Genomic DNA, 9,418 nt, shown 5'->3' on the forward strand with positions numbered 1-9,418 from the left:
GTGCCATGATTGTGAGCTCCCTGAGGCCCTCACCAGAAGCAGATGCTGCAGCCGTGTTTGGCACAGCCTGCAGAACTGTAAACCTGTTAAACCTGTTTTCTTTTCTTTTTTTTTTTTTTCTTTCTTTCTAAACGTTATCCTTTCTTTTAAAATTTTACTTTAAGTTCTGGGATACATGTGCTGAACGTGCATGTTTGTTACATAGGTATACATGTGCCATGGTGGTTTGCTGCACCTATCAACCCATCATATTGGTTTTAAGCCTCACATGCATTAGGTATTTGCCCTAATGCTCTCCCTCTCGTTGCCCCCAACCCCACGACAGGCCCTGGTATGTGATGTTCCCCTCCCCGTGTCCATGTGTTCTCCATTGTTCAACTTCCACTTATGAGTGAGAACATGGGGTGTTTGGTTTCTGGTCCTGTGTTAGTTTGCAGAGAACGACGGCTTCCAGCTTTATGCATGTCCCTGCAAAGAACATGAACTCATCTTTTTTTATAGCTGCATAGTATTCCATGGTATGTATGTGCCACATTTTCTTTATCCAGTCTATCATTGATGGACATTTGGGTTGGTTCCATGTCTTTGCTATTGTAAATAGTGCTGCAATAAACATTTGTGTGCATGTGTCTTTATAGTAGAATGATTTATAATCCTTTGGGTATCTACCAAATAATGGGATTGCTGGGTCAAATGGTATTTCTGGATCTAGATCCTTGAGGAATCACCACATTGCCTTCCACAATGTAAACCTCTTTTCTTTACAAATTACCCAGTCTCAGGTATTTCTTTCTTTTTTTTTTTTTTTTTTTTGGAAACAAAGTCTTGCTCTGTCACCCAGGCTGGAGTGCAGTGGCATGACCTTGGCTCACAGAAACCTCTGCCTCCCGGGTTCAAGCAATTATCCTGCTTCAGCCTCCTGAGTAGCTGGGATTACAGGTTCACGCCACCACACCCAGCTAATTTTTTGTATTTTAGTAGAGATGGGTTTTCACCGTGTTGCCCAGGCTGGTCTTGAACCCTGAGCTCAGGCAATCTGCCCGCCTCGGCCTTGCAAAGTGCTGGGATTACAGGCGTGAGCCACCGCGCCTGGCCTCAGGTATTTCTTTATAGTGACACAAGAATGGCCAAAAACATCCAGCTCTATCCTTTCATGCCTGGGTAGGTGAGGCAAGGCCTCAAGTCTTACTCAGCAAGCATAAACTGAGGATGTCACACCACTGTGAAAACCAAATGAGACCATAGTCTGTTTCAGTCTTTCACAAACATGGTGGGGTTGGCAAAGAAGATCTCAAAGTGACCTCTAAGGCCTGGTGGAATTTGGTCCCCCTTTACCTCTGACCTCAGCACCTGCTACTCTCCCCTCCCGCCTCCTCTGCAGCTCATCAGGCCCTTTCTATTCCTCAGACACTCCAGACCTGCCTCTCATCTCTCCGGCCTGGTGTGCTCTTCCCTAGCTAACTGCATGGCCTACCTCCTTGCTTCTCTCAATGTCACCTTCTCACTGGGGTCTTCTCTGACCATGATGCTAGGTGGAATAATGGCCTTCCAATGATATCCATGTCCTAATTCCCAGAACCTGCTACCTTACGTGGCAGAGGCACTTTGCAGTCATAGTTAAGCTAAGAATATTGAGATGAGAGATGATCCTGGATAATTTAGGTGCGCCCATTGTACTCATGAGTCTTTACAAGAGGGAGGCAGGAGATAGAGTCAGAGAAGGAGATATGATGGTGGAAACAGCATCAGAGAGAAATATGAATCTGCCACACTGCTGGCTTGGAAGATACAGGAAGGGGCTATGAGCCAAGGGATGGGGGCAGCCTCACAAGCTTAAAAAGTCAAGGAAGTGGATTCTCCCCTAAACCTTCCAAAAGGAACACAGTCCTGCCGACTCCTTGATTTTAGGACTTCTGACCTCTAGAACAGAAAGATAAAAATAAATTTTTGTTGTTTAAGGACTGTGTTTATGGTCATTTGTTTCAGCAGCCCTGGGGAACTTACCACTCTATTTAAAACCATCTCATTCTTACCCTCTCCTCATTCCTCATTTCCCTATTTCATTTTTCTCCATAGCCCATGTTATTATCTGACTGTAATTTTTTTTTTTTTTTTTTTTTTTGAGACAGAATCTCACTCTGTCACCAGGCTGGAGTGCAATGGGGTGATTTCGGCTCACTATAACCTCTGCCTCCCGGGTTCAAGTGATTCTCCTGGCTCAGCCTCCAGAGTAGCTGGGACTATAGGAGCACGCCACCATGCCTGGCTAATTTTTGTATTTTTAGTAGAGACGGGGTTTCACCATGTTAGCCAGGATGGTCTCGATCTCTTGACCTTGTGATCTGCCCACCTCGGCCTCCCAAAGTGCTGGGATTACAGGCGTGAGCCACTGTGCCCGGCCCTGACTATTATTTTTATGTTTCACATGTTTATTTGTTTATTGTCTCTCTCCTATCACTGTAATAGAAGCCATGAATCCAGGACTTTTCTTCATTTACTCTCATATCTCCAGGGGCTGGAATAGTGCCTGGCACACAGCAGGAACTCAATGAACGTGTGTTGAATTAATGAATCAATGACCCTCCCCTCCTTCCCTGCATTTCCACGATATTAGAAATGAAGGGATCAGACTCTTTCCTGATGCTGTATTAATAAGTTTAATTAGCATAACAGTAATTCACTCACTCGTACCGTATATGAAGCTGCCAAAGCACCTTTGCTGTGCTGCCAGATGCCCATGCTGCACCAAGTCCATTATTGACTGAAATGATGGCTTCCTCCTGCAAACATCTGCAACTCCGTTTTCCCCCACCCTCTTGAGGCCTTGAGTTTTTACTGGTTATCTCAACAGTGGGTCAGATCAGATATTTAAATGCTGCTGAATTTTACCCACGGTCATCTAGCGAAAGAGAGTTTATATCTGCATCTACCGGCAACTTCTTTTTATCCCTTTCTCTCAACTATTTTTTCTAGAGAGTAACAGCTCACATCTATTGGGGGCTTACTATGTGCCCCTCCGTAAGCTGTCCTAAGTGCTTTATATGCATGTCTTTTTAATCCTCACATCTGTGACGGAGGGGCTCCTATTTGGCCCTGTTTTGCAGATGGGAAAACTGAGTAAGGGAGAAAAAACTGATTTGCTCACAGTCATGCAGCTGGGAAGGTCTGAGCTCAGATCTGAATCCAGGCAGTCTTGTGTCAGAACTTGCCTTACTAATTTCTTTTCTTTTCTTTTTAAACAAAGGAAGGAGGTTTATTGGACTTACAGTTCCATGTGGCTGGGGAGGCCTCACAATCATGGCGGAAGGGGAAAGGCACATCTCACATGGCAGCAGACAATAGAAGAAAGCCTGTGCAGGAAAACTCACCCTTATAATCACCATCAGATCTCGTGATACTTACTATCATGAGAACAGCACGGGAAAGACCTGCCCCCATGATTCAATTACCTCCTACCACGCCCCTTCCACAACATGTGGGAATTCAAGGTGAGATCTAGGTGGAGACATAGCCAAACCATATCATTCCACCCCGACCCCTCCCAAATCTCATGTCCTCACATTTTCAAAACCATGTCTTGCCTTCCCAAAAGTCCCCCAAAGTCTTAACTCATTTCAGCATTAACTCGAAAGTCCACAGTCCAAAGTCTCATCTGAGACAAGGCAAGTCCCTTCCACCTATGAGCCTATAAAATCAAAAGCAAGTTAGTTACTTCCTAGATACAATGGGGGTAAAGGCATTGGGTAAATACAGCCATTCCGTATGGGAGGAATTGCCCAAAACAAAGGGCCTATAGACCTCATGCAAGTCCAAAATCCAGCAGGGTGGTCAAATCTTAAAGCTCCAAAATGATCTTCTTTGATTCCATGTTTTGCATCCAGGTCACGCTGATGCAAGAGGTAGGTTCCCATGGTCTTGGGAAGCTCTGCCCCTGGTTTGCCTTACTAATTTCCACCCCTGACTTTTCTTTCAGGAGGATCCTGACAGATCACATCCTGTTTACAAAGTTTTTTTTTTTCTCCAACCAGTCCACAGATACACTTCCCATGCATTCTCTTGAGGTTTTAAGGGGATTAATAAATAACACCCTTCTCTTCAGAATCAATTCAGAACTGTCTTAGTCTGTTTGTGCTGCTATAACAAAATACCATACACCAAGTAGCTGGCAAACAACAGAAATTGATTTCTCACAGTTTTGGAGGCTGGGAAGTCCAAGAGCAAGGCAGATTCGTTACATGGTGAGGGCCACTTCTCGGTTCATTGATGGCCATTTTCTCACTGTGAACTAACATGGTAGAAAGGGCAAGGGATGTCTCTGGCACCTTTTTTGTAAGGGCACAAGTCCCATTCATGAGTAATCTTCCTCCCTGACCTAATCACTTCCCAAGAGCCCCACCTCCTAAAGTATGACACTGGGGATTAGGATTTGACCTATGAACTTGGAGGGGAGGGACACAAACGTTCAGACCATAGCAAGAACTGAGAGAGAGATAGAGAGGATCCGATAGGTGGAGATCAAAATTTGAGCTTCATCCTGATGAATTCCAGGTTAGAGGATGTGGCTGTGGTATAAGTGACGAAGCAGGCCTGTGAATACTTCAGCCATACTGCTCCCTGACTCTGCTCCCCAGTCTAGACTTTGGGACACTCCACATGAAAGAAAACTCTGGTCTGCAGAGCTGACACTTTTATCCAGCATTACTGCTTCATGCTGGACAGAGATAGAGAGAGACAGGAAAAAGTCAAATCTCCTGGTGTTAGATTTCAGTCTTTGAACAGCACCATTCAATTGTGTTCATTTTGGGGGGCTGCTGTAACAAAACTGGGCGCCTGATAGGAACAGGAACTTATTCCCTCATAGCTCTGATAGCCAGAAGTCCAAAATCAAGATGTTAGCAGGACCACACTTCCTTGTTCAGCATCTAGTGGCTGTCAGCATTCTTTGGCTTATGGTTACATCGCCCCAGTATCTGCCTGTGTGGCCATACTGCCTTCTGTGTGTCTTCTCTCTGCATGTGTCTCAAATCTCCCTCTGCCTCTCTTTTATAAGTGTGCTTGCAATGGTGTTTAGGGCCCACCTGGATGATCCAAAGTAATCTGTTACAGAGTGAATTCCGTCCCCCAAAATTCAAGTTAAAGCCCTGACGATCCCCGACCCACAGTGTGACTGTATTTGAAGATAAGGCATTTTAAAAGGTAACTAAGGTTAAATGAGGTTATATGAGTGGGGCCCTACTTCTACAGGACTGGTATCCTTATAAGAAGAAGAGACAGTAGGAGTGCCCATGTACAGAGGAATGGTCATGTGAGGACACAGCAAGAATGCAGCTATCTTCAAGTCAGAGAGAGGTCTTCAGAGAAACCAGCCTTGTCAGCCCCTTGATCGTGGACATCCAGCCTCTAGAACTGTGAGAAAATAAATTTCTGTTGTTTAAGTCCCACAGTCTGTGGTATTTTGTTACAGAAGTCCTAAGAGACAAATAATACCTCTTTATCTTGGAATCCTTAATCACACGGCAAAGACCCCTTTCCCACGTAAGGTAACATTTACAAGAGCCAAGGATTAAGACTTAATATGTTTGAATTGCTATTATTCAACGTACACTGAAAATCATGAACACAAGCCGTTAACTCATATCTCCTCCTGGGGAGGAGTGGATAAGGAGAGAGACAAGAGGTGAGGGCTGTGGTTACTTGCTGATCTAGTCATAGTCCTGGGAATATGAGGAGCAGGCAGTGAACGCTCCCCCAAGTGCCCCCCATAAACCACTGGTGCACCAAAAGTTTTCTGTTTATTTATATCCATTTGGAGAACTCCTAACCTGATGTGTGACATAGTAAGTACTTAGTAAATAATAGGTGCCCTCCCTGATTAAGCCCATTCCTGAAAATCTGCTGAGCCAGATCGTCTTTCTCCAGCACACTCACAACCACTTCCCCTTTTCAGTACACAGGCTCTGCCCAGCAAATCACCAAAATGGAGGTGAGAAGACCTAGTAGAGCCTGATACACGAATCTTGCCACAGAGTCAGAAATCAAGGCGGTAAATGACCAAGGCTGGAATCTACCTCCAACAGGATCACAACTGCTGAATCAGCAAATAAACGTTTTTGGAACCTGGTACTTGCCACTTGGCATTGTGCCACTGATAGTAAGTCAAACAGACATGCTCCCCAGCCTGTAGCAATCAGAAGTCCAAGACAGACAGGATTGATCTGCCTAGGCATGGTAAGAACAGGGCAATAGCTGTCATGTATTAATAAGGGGAGACCTGTTACAAGCTTGTGTTTGTAACACCCAAAGCACAGATTAAGTAGAAATTGCCTTTAAGTGAGTTTCTGCGAGGCTTATACATTGCACAAGGAGAGGAGAGGAGAGAGTTTTTAGTTTTTCCTGGCATAGGGACTGATTGAAATCAGGAGTGGGATCAATTATTAGTTCTGCCTCAGCACCTCAGTACCCTTTCTCCCACACTGCCTTCCAAAGTAGCCTATATAAGAACGGTGGGAATTCTATAGATTTTGGGGAAACAAATGAACCAAATTTTTTAGCATCTGCTATGAGCAAAGCACTAGGCAAGCTAGAAAACACCAAGCAATATAGACTCGGCAACCAACAAGAGCATGTTGAACCCCTAAGTCGGTGTCATGGGTGCAAATAAATAGCCGATCTGCTTGCCATGTGGCCAGAACCAAAAAAAATACAAACCCAGGAATCCAGTCCTATATGTAATGTTCAGTGCTTTATCTGTGTTATCTCTACCCACGAATTAGGTAGTATCATCTCCACCTTAAAAATGAGGCTGGGGGACTCAGAATGACCGTCATGAGCAACTGCCATTTATTGAGCTCTTACTGCATGCTAAGCAATTTCAGTCCATCATGTCAGGTCCCTGTGTGGTAATGCAGTGGTTAAGGAAGCAGACTCAGGGAACCAGACTGCCTGGTTCAAATCCCAGCTGTACCCCCTTGACAGTGGGGTAACTGTGGGAGAGTTACCCCCATGTGCTTCAGTTGAGTTATTGGAAATGGGATAATAATACTACCTAGTTTACAGGATTGTTAAAAGGACCAAAGGAGTAAGTACATATAAAGCAACAGTACCTATCCCACGGAGGGCACTTGGCAGACACTAGTAATCTCTGGAATAGGTATTTTTTTAATGTTAGAAATTTCTTCATTATTACTTATTAAGCACCAGCTTAATACTGCAGAAAATTTCAGATCTCCCTTGATAACTCACTTTCTTTTCCCCACCCAAATTCTTGATCAAGAGTTTCTCAAGTAAAGACATGCTCTTCTCTCTTCTGTATAAAACTTTATGAAATAAAGGCAAAAGGTTGTGTACATCTTAATGGAAAATGCTGCCCAGGGCTCTGGAGACGGTGGCTGCCCAGGCTCCCTTCACTGTCCAGGTCCTGAAAGACTCTTGTTCATGAACTGTCTCTTCACAAAGCAAGCCCGCCACTTGCTGCGTTTATTATTCTGAGGGTCAAAAACTTTCTCACAAAGTCTCAGTCCAGTCTCTTGCCTTAGCTATCGTAAATAGGCTCTTATCACTTCATTTTCCTGTTTGTTTGCAGGTTTGGCATAAATTGCATTAAGTGGAAAATGAGGCTCTCCAGGAATGGGAAAATTAGTGATTCCCAATGTATACATTTCTTTCTTACCTTGGATTTTGGAATTGTACTTTTGGAGTTTCTTTGAACACTCAGAAATGTAGAGAGTCATATATATCAAGGTCCTATCAGCTTCATTCTTAATTTCATAGGTTTTGAAGAAGACATTGGCCTTGAAGTAACAGATGGCTTCATCCACAATATCTGTATCTTTTGTCTCTCTGGGAGCAGGTCCTTTGAATTGGCTTCTGATGGGTAACAGTGCCATGTTTCCAATGAGTTTGGTGTCAGGGCCCGTGAGAGAAGAGTGGTAAGCCAGCATCTTGGCAGCACCTGAGTTTCAACCCAGAGGAGTAGGATCACGAGAATAGGTATTTTAGGAGAGAGGTAGCTGAGGCTTTGGAGGCTTATTAATGTCCAAGGTCACACAGAAAATAAGAGGAGGGAGCTAGGACACAAAGCTGCTGCCTCTCTCACAGCTAATACATGGGAGAGCCAAGCTTCACACTCCAACTCTACTATGCCATACAGACATGCCTTGACCGGTGTCCTGTCCCACAGATTATTGGTGGCAAAGCTGGGATTAGAACCCAGGCTAGCTCTAAGTTTCTCTCTTCAAATTCCCCCTCTCAAATCCCCTTCTTATCTTGGCCCACTCTGGCTTTCCCCAGATAAGACTCTCCTAGCACGGTGAGCTCTTGAGGCCCTGCTTCTAATCACGTGAATAACCAGCACCCTCGTGACCAAAGCTGCCATCAGAGCCCTTGGAGACCTGCTCTAACTTTCTGCAACTCAGCTTTGCTGTTTTAAAATTACCAACCGTTTTGAGAAATATGCAAAAAACATGGTGCTAAATATGTATAATATACAGAGAAATGACAGGTCGTTGCTCTCAAAATTTTATTAGTTATTAGAGGAGATAAGCAGGTACTCAAATAACACAGAAGCATGAATAAGGTTGGAAGGGGAATTGGAAGGGGCTGAGTATAGGGGGACAAGCCTACCCTTCCATGGGCTCCTAGTTCTGCTGTGGGATGGTTGGGCTCACAGAGCCTATCCTCACAGAGCCTCCAGGTCTGGGGAGAGTGGGAAACAGGCTGCTTTTCAGTTCCAGTCCTCTCCCCTGAGGAGCTGGAGCACGCTGGGACCACTAGGGACCTCCCTTTAAGACTTCTGAATGGCTTCAAGGACACTGGGGTCACAGAACAACGCCATTTGGCAGATGGCAGAGGCTGCCTCGGGGAAGGAGAAAGGCTGTCTCTGATGCCAAGCCAGAGATAGAAAACATTTTCTCTGAGTTAGAGAATGGGAAGCGTGCCCTGATCTGTTCGGAAGCAGTGAATTGGCCCAATATCCCTGTACTTCCTCATCATTTGTAGGTCATAGCCCCATTTGAACTGTGGACCAATGCTGCAGAAAAAAGAACCTGGGCTCATACGACACATTGCATAACTCCTATAGTTTCTCAGATGCTTTAAAAGCCATCTATGGATTCCCAGGGGGTCCACAAACCCAAGGTTAAACATCCCTACATGAGGTGGTTTTTAAAAATGTCTGCAAACAGAGGAATTTTTAAGGCAGTGAAACTATAACGGTGGATACATATTATTATGCATTCCCATGAAATGTACAACATCAACAGTGAATGCTGATGTCAGCTGTAGACTTTGGGTGATGATGCATCAGCGGGGGTTCATCAATTGTAACAATTGTAACAAATTGTAACAAATGTATCAATTGTAACAAATGCACAATTCTGGTAGGGGGATGTTAATAATAGGGGAGGCTTTGCTTGTGTGG

The 9,418-nt window shown here is 44.5% G+C and overlaps 1 pseudogene; it reads right to left on the bottom strand.

Moving 5' to 3' along the window:
- Positions 1-7,361: 7,361 nt before the first annotated feature.
- Positions 7,362-7,940, bottom strand: LOC709995 (actin-related protein 2/3 complex subunit 3; annotated as a pseudogene).
- Between the last annotated feature and the right edge of the window lie 1,478 nt (positions 7,941-9,418).

The sequence above is a fragment of the Macaca mulatta genome, chromosome 4 (genome assembly GCF_049350105.2).
Source record: "Macaca mulatta isolate MMU2019108-1 chromosome 4, T2T-MMU8v2.0, whole genome shotgun sequence".
Lineage (NCBI taxonomy): Eukaryota > Metazoa > Chordata > Mammalia > Primates > Cercopithecidae > Macaca > Macaca mulatta.